Here is a 12,286-nt window from a genome sequence, read left to right on the forward strand (position 1 = left end):
TTTTACAGCGGAACCTGTTGTCATGGGAACGGGCCAGCGAAGGGACGAGACCGGGGCGCGGAATCTGGCGTTGGAGATCACAGCAACGCTGGTGCTAACGGGCCGTACGTGTGTGGCGCCCGAGCGCGCCTCGCTGCATCATCGCCGCTCTCCTGGCTCTGGTGGGTGTGGCTCTGACTCTGGTGGGTGTGGCTCTGACTCTGGTGGGTGTGGCTCTGACTCTGGTGGGCGTGGCTCTGACTCTGGTGGGTGTGGCTCCGACTCTGGTGGGTGTGGCTCTGACTCTGGTGGGCGTGGCTCTGACTCTGGTGGGCGTGGCTCTGACTCTGGTGGGTGTGGCCCTGACTCTGGTGGGTGTGGCCCTGACTCTGGTGGGTGTGGCTCTGGTGGGTGTGACTCTGGCTCTGGTGGGTGTGGCCCTGACTCTGGTGGGTGTGGCTCTGACTCTGGTGGGTGTGGCTCTGGCTCTGGTGGGCGTGGCCCTGGTGAGTCTGGCTCTGGTGGGTGTGGCTCCGACTCTGGTGGGTGTGGCTCTGACTCTGGTGGGCGTGGCTCTGACTCTGGTGGGCGTGACTCTGGCTCTGGTGGGCGTGGCTCTGACTCTGGTGGGTGTGACTCTGACTCTGGTGGGTGTGGCCCTGACTCTGGTGGGTGTGGCTCTGGTGGGTGTGACTCTGGCTCTGGTGGGTGTGGCCCTGACTCTGGTGGGTGTGGCTCTGACTCTGGTGGGTGTGGCTCTGGCTCTGGTGGGCGTGGCCCTGGTGAGTCTGGCTCTGGTGGGTATGGCCCTGACTCTGGTGGGTGTGACTCTGGCTCTGGTGGGCGTGGCTCTGACTCTGGTGGGCGTGGTTATGGCTATGGTGGGCGTGGCTCGTGCTTGAGGAGCATTGAGCAGAATTTCCACAGAACTGAGAGCATGTGACCAGACGTGGTGAAACGCCAGCAGCCCTTCGCCGTTATTTCCGAGGCGTCCGCTTTAGCTGGGTTTGCTCGCGGCTGCGGTGGGAAACGTGACGCGGGTGATTCCGCCGGACGGCGCGGCTAGATAGAGCCAGTGAGCCAATCCCAGAATATCCCCAACCCCAGTAACCCCGCCCCCTCCTCACACCCGATTAAAAGAGGGCTGAGATGGGTACGCTAGCATATGCTGTTGCCCCCCCTCCCTCGTGGGAAAGACTAGGAGGCATTTTGTTTGACCAAGTGTGAGGTTTAAGTTCTTAAGCTAAACCTGAATTTTCCTGTTTTTTTTGCCGTTTCTAATTGAATTAAGAGCCCGGAGCGCCCGGCGTGCGTGTGCATCACAGGCTGGAGATCAGCCCCCCCTAATCCACACGGCGCTCCTCCAGCAGCTCCCCGTTATCAGCCGGGCCGCGCTCACACTCCCCGTGTAAACAGCAGGAGCCACAATAAGGCCTGATCAGATCTGGGACCATAAACCTGTCGGCGCTCCCGTCTGGAGGACTCGGAGCGTCGGAGAGGCTTTATGATTTTAAAACGGGAAGCGGATTTCCATGGAGCAGCTCGGTGCATTAAATTCCACTCGATATCAGCTGTTATGACAAGCGTATTCATGAGATTGGGAGAAAGAGCGCTGCCAGGGTTAAAGGCTCCGAGATGGATGGCGAGCGGCGGAGCAGGTTCTCATCTAAAAACATGGGCGCCGTCCAGAAAAGTGGGAGAGAACTCCATCTGGGATGCAGCGAGACTCTTGTCTGTCGGAGCTCGTGAAAAATACATGACTGCTCTTTTCATTTTCCATTCTGCCGTCATGCTGGAGTCGATGATGGCCTGGGGCGGACGGGGGCACGGCGAGCGCCGCGCTGCCGCGGCGTTCATCCGCCGCCGCTCTGCAGACGCGTATGTGACCGAGAGCGGAACGCAATTAGGCGTGACCGATTTAGCGGCGCGAGGACGCGCGTGGAATCAGGAAAGTTGCTGCCTTCTGCTGGAAAACAATCCTAAAAATAAAGGGATCCAGTCGGGACGGCGAGGCCGGATCGCGTTTGGGCGCGACTTGGTTACAGGAAATGGTTCAGCCTGAACAGGAAGCGGCCGCGTTACCTCGTTGATGAAGTCTCCGATGTCTCCGGGGTGGGGGGCTGCTGACCTCATGGGGTACTGCGGCTCGGGGTGGAGGGGTCTCTCGTCTAGACGGCGGATCCCCACTGGCTTGATGGCGTCCGGCTCCAAAGTGTCCGGCTGCTGGAGCTGACTCAGGTCGTAATCCTGCACAGACGGGAGGGGGGGTTAGCTTAGCAGCAAGCTAGCTGTTGGGGTTTTCAACATGGGTGGCGCGTGACGCGCGAGCCCCCGGACGGCTCCGCACGCCACACGGGCAGGAGAGGAAACGGCGAGTGGAGTGTTGGTGCTGCAGGAGGATCTGCGGGCGACTGTTTTGGTCTAATCAATGCTCAGACACGGGATGGTGGATGTGCATAAGCCACCGCTAATCCTATTAGCATTACCAAGGCAACCTGAAAGGCTGGCAGTTTGAGCAAAGTCAGGGGCAGAGGAGGAGGAAGAGGAGGAGGAAGAGGAGGAGGAGGAGGCAGAAGTGGGAGCAGTGAGGGAGAGGAGCCGACTGACAGCAGAGATGACGGAGAAAACGCCATCCCAGAATCAGAGGGGGCCTAATAGGCGTGCATGATGGATTGTCCCTCTTTAGAAGATTTTCAGTAATCCATCCATCTCTAATATCCTCCTTCAAAATTGTTTTTGCTCAGTTGCACATGTACCCACACACACACACACACACACACACACACAGATAAAGCTGCAGTTGCTCCGGTATAAAATAAACATGAGCATAAATATAAACACGGGTCCCAGCCCACATATATAAAAGCACGACAGGCTCTCCACACGTCTGCTCCTCTCCACACTAGTAACATCATCTAGCATCTAAAACAAACTCTGATTGTCGTGTGTAATTTGATTTCATGGGGGGTGACAGTGGATCGGAGGCCAGCCGGGGGGGGGGGGGGGGGGGGCGGCGCCACAACGGCATCCATCATCTTTGCTGCGCTTGGGTTTGACTCCTGTTCGACCTCCTTTAAGGTCACACCGGAGGGGTCAGGAGCTGGTGACGGGGGCTGAGAGGGAGCCGTATAATGGCTGAACTCAGCAGGAAGGTCTAATGACACCGCAGCCCCCCCCCGGGGAACCGGCTCCTCGCTCCTGATGATGAAACAGCCGCCGCTGGCGCGCATGACCCACATTCGGGGAAGAGACGGAGCTCAGAGAGCAAGAGGAGCCGTTCCAAATAGGACCGTGCCACCAGTGGTACCAGCACCCCCCCCATACCAGAGTCGTCTATTCACATTCAATAGTCCATCAATGTTCCAAAATGACCTTTAAAGGCGGGAATGCTAATGTTTATCTAACCTGCTTCACTCCTGCCCCATAAACTCCGTTTCTTACCGGGACGAAGCCTCTTTGCTTTTCTTGGACAGAAATATAATAAAGCGAGTGCAGCTGTTGGCATTAATGCAAACAGGCTGATGTATTTCTCCAAGCTGTCCTCTTGAATAATACCTCTATTATCTCCTCTCCTTTTATTTCCTTCCCAAACGCTATAAAAACAGAAACGGCGGCCAAGAGTGCGCCGCGGAGCCCCGAGCCGTTAAAACCTGGAATTGCCTCCAGTTGAGGAGAAACGTTCCTCCTCTGACAAATTAAAAGCGTTTCTGTTGCTGTTGTGACACATGAAACAGGTCTGGTTCCTTCCTTGTGCTCCAGATAAACACGTGCATATCAACGCTTCCTGTCAGTGTCATGTCTGCCTTTTATTTGATCCTGCCGCCGTCTTTTTCTGCCATTTTGTGGCTCAGGGAAGCGGCGTCTGCGCGGCGTCTGCGCGGCGCCCCTGATAACGCGGAGCGCCGCGCGAAGCGATAGCAACGTGAGCAATGACAGTAGCCGGCAGAATCGTACAGACTGGGAGCACCCAACTCTCTGACACTTCAATTTCCTCCACAGCAGGAGATACGGAGAACAGAGCTGGGAATTAGGAAGGAGGAGGCACAGCGGCCATTTTTAACCCGGCTCCGGATTCCTCTCTCTCTGTGTCTCTCTCCCTCTGTGTCTCTCTCTCTCCCTCTGTGTCTCTCTCTCTCCCTCTGTGTGTGTCTCTCTCTCTCTCTCCCTCTGTCTCTCTCTCACTCCCTCTGTGTCTCTCTCTCTCCCTCTGTGTGTCTCTCTCTCCCTCTCTCCCTGTGTCTCTCTCCCCCCCTCTGTGTGTGTCTCTCTCTCTCTCTCCCTCTCTCTCACTCCCTCTGTGTCTCTCTCTCTCCCTCTGTGTGTCTCTCTCTCCCTCTCTCCCTGTGTCTCTCTCTCCCCCCCTCTGTGTGTGTCTCTCTCTCTCTCTCCCTGTCTCTCTCTCTCTCTCCCTCTGTGTGTGTCTCTCTCTCGCTCTCTCCCTCTGTGTCTCTCTCTCTCCCTCTGTGTGTGTCTCTCTCTCTCTCCCTGTGTCTCTCTCCCCCCGTGTCTCTCTCTCTCTCTCCCTCTGTGTCTCTCTCTCTCCCTCTCTCTCGCTCTCTCCCTCTGTGTCTCTCTCTCTCCCTGTGTCTCTCTGTCTCCCTCTCCCCCCCGTGTCTCCCTCTCTCTCCCTCTCTGTCTCCCTCTGTGTCTCTCTCTCTCTCCCTCTGTGTCTCTCTCCCCCCCCCCGTGTCTCCCTCTCTCTCCCTCTGTGTCTCTCTCTCCCTCTGTGTGTCTCTCTCTCTCCCTCTGCGTCTCTCTCTCCCCCCCCCCCCCCGTGTCTCTCTCTCTCTCTCGGCTCCATGTCTCATTCCAGCCTCTCCTAAAGCGGAAGCTAGTTTTTCCCTCAATAAATTGCCGCGGCCGCCCGTTTGCCTTTGAGCGCTCTTCCAGCGCGCCTCCCTCTCAGCGCGTCTCGGTCCGCGAGCTTCAGCCGTTCCTCTGTGCTGCGGCGAGGACGGGAACACGAGTGGGCGGGCTCTCTCCTGCCTCGCCAGCGGACAGAACGCCTCTCCCGCCAGGTCGTTACCTCAGACAGAGCTTCGTTATTGTGCCGCAGCAGATGTCCATCTCCCAATGACATCAGCGCCCCAATTACTCCTCTCCCGGGATAATTTGGCACCGTGCTGGGTCAGACCGGGGGCTCCGGCTCATTCCTGCCCCCGCCACTTGGAGAACTTCAGCTAGTAACAACCAACAGTCCATTTGGCGCAGAACTGCATTTTTTTTTTTTCATCTAAACTTAACGGCTCCATTCTATTAACAAGGGGTCAATAGGACAATTGAATTTTGTTCCTCTGCATGTATAATTAGTGCAGGAGATAAGGAGATGTGGCTCCAGCGGTGCCTGCGGGCCCAGATTTGTATTGGGTCTGTTTGTGTATGTTCGGGATGTAAAGTCAGGTTAGCGCCACCTGAGGAAACGTCTAAAATTAGCACACCTAATAGGATCAAAAGCTGGTTGCTTTACGCATTCCGGATTAGAATTTCCAGGGAGAAATGTGGCTGACGGCGAGGAACGGCGGCGGCCATTAAGCCCCCGTCGGCGTTTATTAGGCGGCTCTCACCTGGTCTTCCTCTCCTCCGCCTTCCTCGTCATACTTCAGGATGTTGTCTCGCACGTCGTCCTCGGGATCGATCAGGAGCTGCTTGGCCTGCCGCTCCTTGTCGCGCCGCTTCATCCACACCACGAACAGCAGCACCAGGACTGCGGACAGGGAGCGACATAATTGGAATCCCATCTAATATCCTCCGCTTTGGACACGCGCCGAGTCCAGGCTATCGTTTTGGTAATCCCGCGGTAATCTAGCGCTGCATGGGATGATGATCGGCTGTAATCCCTGTGCGTGTGCCATTAAAGAGAGCCACCGAGACACTTACTGAGGAGGATGATGATGCAGAGGAGGATGGCGATGATGGCGCCGGTGCCCAGGCCGGCCGCCATGATGTGCTGCTGGTCGGTGCAGTCCCCGTTGATGTCGCACTGGCACACTTTAACCCGCAGGTAGGAGGTGTTGGACATGGGCAGGTTGCCCGAGTCTGTGATTATGATGGGGATCTCGTAGATGCCACTTTCCAGGAAGCCGATCTTCAAGCCGACCTGAGCGTGATCGCCTGGGGGGTGGAGAGGGCACAAAGAGTGGGGAGGGAAATGAGACTGGAGCCAACAGGATTCATTGAGGAAGAAGGCTGAATGTCTCCTGTAATGTGTGTCAGGCTGCATTTCTCTCCATCGCCGTTACCCCAAATCTGGTGACTAAATTGGTACCTGGAAGTTGATCAGCGCGTCTAAGCCAAAACATGCTCGGGATTTAGATCCAGAGCTCGTAAATCTACTGAATACCTTTTTGAAAATGCTGCTTAATCTAAATTCCCAGCAGCAATAATCCAAATGACATTATCCTATTAAGACACATTCGCCGCTTTCGAACTCGCAACATCCGGTTGCTAACAAATGCCAAATTAGCTCTCCGACTCGCCTTTTGAGCTGAAATTACAAACCAATAACTTCTTAGGGAAATTGATTTAATGTTTCCCGTTCCTGCTGCCTGCACCCGGGCTTTAATAACCCGCCCGTCTCACGCTCGCCTGCCCCCAGCGCCGCAGAGGAGGAGCTGCTCGCGTCCACTCAGGAGCGACATAATCAAAACCCAGTGGCTGAACGTTCCTGAAGAACCCACCACTGATTCTGGTGATGGTCCAGTTCCTCCGCACGTCAAAGGGCCGGTGGGCCAGCTCGAAGGCGAACGGCCCGGCGTTGGGGTTGAGGTCTCCGTCCACAGCCGTGATGTTGATGGCGTTCGGCTCGGGCTTTTCGCATATCTCGGCCTCCTGGGGGAACACCTTGGGAGCGTTATCGTTGATATCCAGGAGGTAGATCTGCAGCGTGCCCGTCCCGTTCGCTGGAGGTTTGCCTGCGGGGAAAAACAAACACGCTCAGCACATATATATATTTATGGGGGCAGTGGATTATTCTTTTATAAAGTCAGGGAGAGAGAACGCACGATTGAAATTCCACATCTTATCTGCAGTCATTATGCAGCAAGCTAAGAAAAGGGGGGGGGGGGGTTCTGCTTTGGGTATAATAAGACACTCTAAACAGCTATTTACTGAAGTGGGAGAAGATCCATCCAAACTGCATACTGATCTGAAAATCTAATCTCAAGTGAGGAGATGGAGGGATGGAAAGAGAGCCATCAGAACATTTGGTGTGTGTGTGTGTGTGTGTGTGTGTATGCCTGAAGAAAATCTTCCTGATGAAGGACATAGGATGGGAATACTAAAGCAGACAAACAGGCCACTGTCGCTCCTCTCAGGCTCCTCTATGTATCCCCTCAGCTAAGAGGCTTTTTTTTTTTTTTTTTACCATTCAGACCACGCTCAAAGGAGTTAGTCATCCAATCCTGACCCATTAATGCCCAGAAACCTCTTTATTGGTGGAGTTTTAAGCCTATTGGCCGGCGCTGTGCTCTGCCGAACAGGCTAAACCTGAACAGAGGTAAATCCCTCCAGAACAGCGAGGTGAATACGTCCACACGCTGAACTTTTCTGGGAATGCTGGCACATTAACCTTCCGCGGAGGTGGCCAGCGATCCAGACGTGCCCAGCGCCGGCTCCAACGCTGACCTTCAAGCCTGACAGGTGTTTTTGTGGCCTGCACTACAAGGATCCCCCCCCCCCCCACCACCACCACCACCCACCCCCTTCAAAAGTTGCAGCGTATAAAAAGGCAAAGTCAAAAAGTTTGGGCAACGAGCGACCTTTGCTCGGCAGGCTGCATTAAGCCTCCGCTCGCCTTCCTTCTGTAGATGCTGCTTTATCTTCGGAGAGCTGGAGCAGAAATGGAGGAGCGGAGTGCTTGTGTAACGACGCGACTAAAGCACGGAGCCGTGGAGCGGCTGCATCTCAGCGAGGTATTTTTGGCATCAGCGCGGCGGGAACGTACCGTCGTCTAAACCCATGAAGGTGGCGTTGTACAGATTGTTCTTCACGTACGACGACTCTCGGTCCAGGGTGGCAATGGTGGTGATGCGGCCGGTGTTCGGGTCGATCCGCAGCCAGTTCGCTGGATCTGAGAGCTTGGAGTAGCTGTGGGAGGAAGAGAAAGGGGGTTAGACAATTATTCACTCTCCTATTCACTGACTGCATAGCTGAGTCCATCATTCTTTGCTGGCAAACTTTCAAACAGCCCTCGCTCCTCTGCTTGGTGTCAGATTAAATAGTGCGGACTTTTATTGCCTTTCCCACCGAGGAATCTTCAGAATCTAAAATTCTTCTGATGTGTTTGTGCACAGTCTGTATTTGAGGCGTTTTACATAATTATTCCAACTTTTGAGAGGCGCCTCGCAGGGGAGACACAACTGGCTTGTTGTTATCAGTAGTTTGTAGGACAAAGTGTGGAATTATGAGGCCATCTCCCTTCACACGCCTCGTTTTTCCAGACACTTTCATGGCCACACAGTTGCAAAGACAGACAGAGATAAACACCGTTAGCTTGTGTTATTTGGGCCGCTATCCTTGAGAAAGTCTTTTTAGCCCCTTTTTTGTCAACATTTCTTTGCTCCACACGTGAAATCCAAAAGTTATCACCGGTTTTGCGCAAGTGTTCCCTTCTCCAGTGGACGTCTGTTATAAACTGGTCTCGCCAAGCATTTCCTCAACCCAGGAAAAGATTCCCCTTAAGACGTTCAACACCTCGACTAATGTTGCAAATAAGAAATTGAGACGTACGTGATTTTCTGCCGCATGAAGCGATCGGGATCCTGCGCGGTGAAGATGGTCAGTGCTGACTCAGGCATCAGTCCCTCTTCCAGTTTAATGAGTTTGGGGTTGGGCTCGAAGTAGGGACTCTCGTTTTCATCCATCACTCTGATGGAGACGGTGGCGGTGGACAGATGAGGGTAATGGATGCCTCTGGCCAGGGGAACCTCGTTCTTAGCCTCTACTGTCAGCACAAATGTCCTGCTGGTCTCATAGTCGATGGGCTGAAAAACAGGAATGTGGTTTATGTAGACGGCGAGTCGCCCGTCACATTCATGGGCGGAAACGATGCGTGCGGCCGATATGTCATTGACAGTGACATCAAAAATAAGCACATTCCCAGTGTTTCCATAAGGGGCAGGAGTCTGAGAAAGAGGCTCTACCTTGACGACCGTCACCAGGCCCTCGTTAGTGGTGGGATCAGTGGGTACAGAGAACCTGCCGGTGGAGTCGCCCCCGGTGATTTTGTAGACGGCGTTCCAGGCCGGCGTGTTGGGCTGGTCCTTGTCAGTCACCGTCAGGTTGGCCACGATGACATTCACGCGGTTTTCGCGTACCTCTCCGGAAAACTGCATGAATAAACCATGAACACAGAGCACGGAGCTGTCAGCGACACTGCTGCGGCAGCAGGAAACACACGCCGCCCGGCACGACGCGGCGCCCGTCCGGAGTAAATAGACATCGAAGGTAACTTATCATGTCGTCACGGTCATCTCATTCCCCGTCCTCCCCCAAAGGCTCGGCGGCGGCCACGGTAAGTGGCTCCTTCAGCCGGGGAGACGAAGCCGCGGTTGCATGTGTCAACATTCGGAGGGGCTATAACACTCAACGCACGGCTGGCTGCTCGTATCGGCGCCGCGTTGCCAACGCCGGGCCAGCAAAAGCAGCCGAGTGAACAGAAATGACGCCTGAGTGCACATCGACAGCAGGCCGGCACCCTCTTCGGAATAAAAACCGTGGCGCTGACGTGTCGGGCCGAGGCCGCTTCTCACCATTTCGGCGGTGAACTCTGGCGGGTTGTCGTTCACGTCTGTGATCCTGATGACGGCGGTGGCGGTGTTGGAGAGGCCGTACATGGGGTTGCCCTCCATGTCCGTGGCCTGGATGATCAGCGTGTACTGAGGCACCTTCTGGATACGGGCGGAGAGAAGAAGGGACGGGATTAAAACACAGTTCTGGGCCGGCTGCTGGGTTGTGCCGTTAATCCTGGATATCCGACGCTCGCCTACACAAAGCCTGATGTGTGTAACAGTGGTGACAGACCAGTTGCTCGTTAATGAGAGCCAAGTAAATTAGGTCCACGGTGGTGACTGGCAGACATAAAACTGAGGCCCAGGGGCGGAAATGATTGACCAGCATGCCTCGCTAGATTACCCTCGCTGGAATTGCACCAAATGGTTTCAGCTTTTCAGGCACTATTTTATTTATTTTCTCAAACAGCAACGAGATCCAATTAAAAAGCAGCGTGGCAGCAGCAAATAGAAAAGGAGATAGGGAGAAGGGCAGGGAAGCAATAATGAGGAAGGTAAACATTTAGGAGGTATTTAGTGATGCAAGCTGCCCGTTTGTAGGAGTTAATAACTCCGAATCGGCCAAATTTGTTTTTACTCTCCCGCTTAGTTGGTTAAACAGCAAACTTCTGCTGGGCTCATTAGTTTTCAGACATTCTGGATATTAAATACTGTATAATCAAGCCGTGTTGTGTCAGTAGACTGGGAGAAAGTGCACGGCCCATTTCCATAAAGACAGGAAAGAACCAGGCTGTTATATAATATAATAATATATAATAAATATATAATCACGACTGAGGCCCGACGGACACCAAAAATTAATTACACACCGAACGGCCTCACTAATGACACGACTAAAATGTCGACGTTCGTTCTATAGCGAGCGAACATTTCAACGCTAAGCGGGAACGTCACAGACGCGTCCGGAGGAAACAGGAAGTACCTCTCTGTCCAGGCCTGCCGCCACAGTGATGATGCCCCCGGTCTTATTGTTGATGGTGAACATGTTGGACGTCGGGCTCTCGGGGGTCTGGGACAGGATCTTGTAACGCAGCATCCCGTTGGCTGTTTTTGGGTCGTCTTTATCCACAGACGTAACCGTCATCACAAAGGTTCCTGTGGGAAGGAACACTTGTTTTATTCCCTGTTGTTAGCAAAGAAAACAGATCAAAAACAAACCCAGACCAGCAGCTAACTGGATATAATACTTCTTGAAACTCAGCCTTGTGGAAAAAAGGATCCAATGTTCTTTCTTGTGATCTTATAATGCTGCCAAGCCCTTCAGCCCAACAAAGTAGCCGCTGCAGAACACCGTGGATGCCGTTTGATCTCCGGACATTATAACAGCGCCGGAGGCTCCGGCGGCGGCTGATCAGCAGCCCCGACGGTGCGAAAGGCTGCCCGGCTTGTTCGAGCTTATTACCTGGCTTGGAACCTTCCGGAACGGTGCCGTTCCAGATCTGGTGCGTGAACTCGGGCCTGTTGTCGTTCATGTCGATCACGTTGATCACGATGTCGATGGGGTTCTCCACCTGGTTACCGTTCAGGTCCACTGCATGAGCTCTCAACTGTAGGCAACAAAGACAATGATGCAATAATGGACCCGGTGGGGCATCAGCGCACAGCTACCTCAGCAAAATAATGAATAATGACTCCCCTGACCTTTAGAAATCACACAAACCGTATAGAGATTAACCACATACGGTAGATTAAAGACCAAGGAGTGGAGGCAGCGGCTCCAAACCATCCCGATATGTCCAACAAAATACTAAATTCCTCTGAGATCCTTTAAATTCTCAGACGGATAAACCAGATTTCCCGGTAGACCCCGGGGCTTGACCGAGAATGTTCAGGTTAAATGTGGAGCGGCGAGCGGGAATGGGAATGTGTGGCGTATCCGGACAGGAGGCCCCGCAGGACGGGATGTGGTTGAGGGTGAAGGGTGTGTCTCACTCACGTGGAAGTTTGAGATGTGCTCTCGGTCCAGCGGCTTGTTGACGGATAACTCCCCTGATATCGGGTCGATTATGAAGATGCCGGTGGGGGGCTGATCGGCGCCCGGGCCGGTCACGCTGTATCTGAGGGCGCGGCTTTTGTCGTGGTCTGACCGGATCTGTGGGGGTCAAAATTCCGATTGTTGTTCACTCCGAGTACATTTCAGCTCTGCAGACAAACTATTTCCCCCATCAGCTGACATCATCCACTACAGCCCCCCCCCCTTTAATATCCACGGATTACATGTAATAATTGTGTGTTCGGGCCTTAGCACTCAGTAAGGAAGTCAGCTTAACGTGGTGAAAAAGGATCTGCGTCTTAGCTGCGCCAAGAAGTGCTTGTCCCCTGTCACCCCCCACCCCCCCCACTCAGCCCTGGCCGGAGAATTGGTACAAATGAGTCTGGCTGTAGGCATCCTTGAGAGCCAAAGTAAAAAGGAGTGCGACATCTCCAGAGTCGGGAGCACTTGGCATTACGCTCCACTTCTAAATAATGCTCGGTTACAGCGGTGCCGAGCGCCGCCTGAAACAAAAGATAAATAATAC

The 12,286-nt window shown here is 54.0% G+C and overlaps 1 pseudogene across 1 annotated transcript in view; it reads right to left on the reverse strand.

Moving 5' to 3' along the window:
• LOC115247931 (cadherin-2-like) overlaps positions 1-12,286 on the reverse strand; it is a 43,238-nt pseudogene that overhangs the window by 1,951 nt on the left and 29,001 nt on the right. The window contains exons 5-15 of the transcript XR_003886989.1: positions 11,704-11,859; positions 11,170-11,314; positions 10,690-10,862; positions 9,729-9,866; positions 9,120-9,305; positions 8,707-8,960; positions 7,922-8,064; positions 6,657-6,890; positions 5,857-6,090; positions 5,544-5,683; positions 2,062-2,226 (exon numbers count right to left, since the gene is read on the reverse strand). The product of XR_003886989.1 is annotated as a cadherin-2-like (transcript). The remainder of the gene's footprint in view (positions 1-2,061; positions 2,227-5,543; positions 5,684-5,856; positions 6,091-6,656; positions 6,891-7,921; positions 8,065-8,706; positions 8,961-9,119; positions 9,306-9,728; positions 9,867-10,689; positions 10,863-11,169; positions 11,315-11,703; positions 11,860-12,286) is intronic.

The sequence above is a fragment of the Takifugu rubripes genome, chromosome 22 (genome assembly GCF_901000725.2).
Source record: "Takifugu rubripes chromosome 22, fTakRub1.2, whole genome shotgun sequence".
NCBI classification, from domain to species: domain Eukaryota; kingdom Metazoa; phylum Chordata; class Actinopteri; order Tetraodontiformes; family Tetraodontidae; genus Takifugu; species Takifugu rubripes.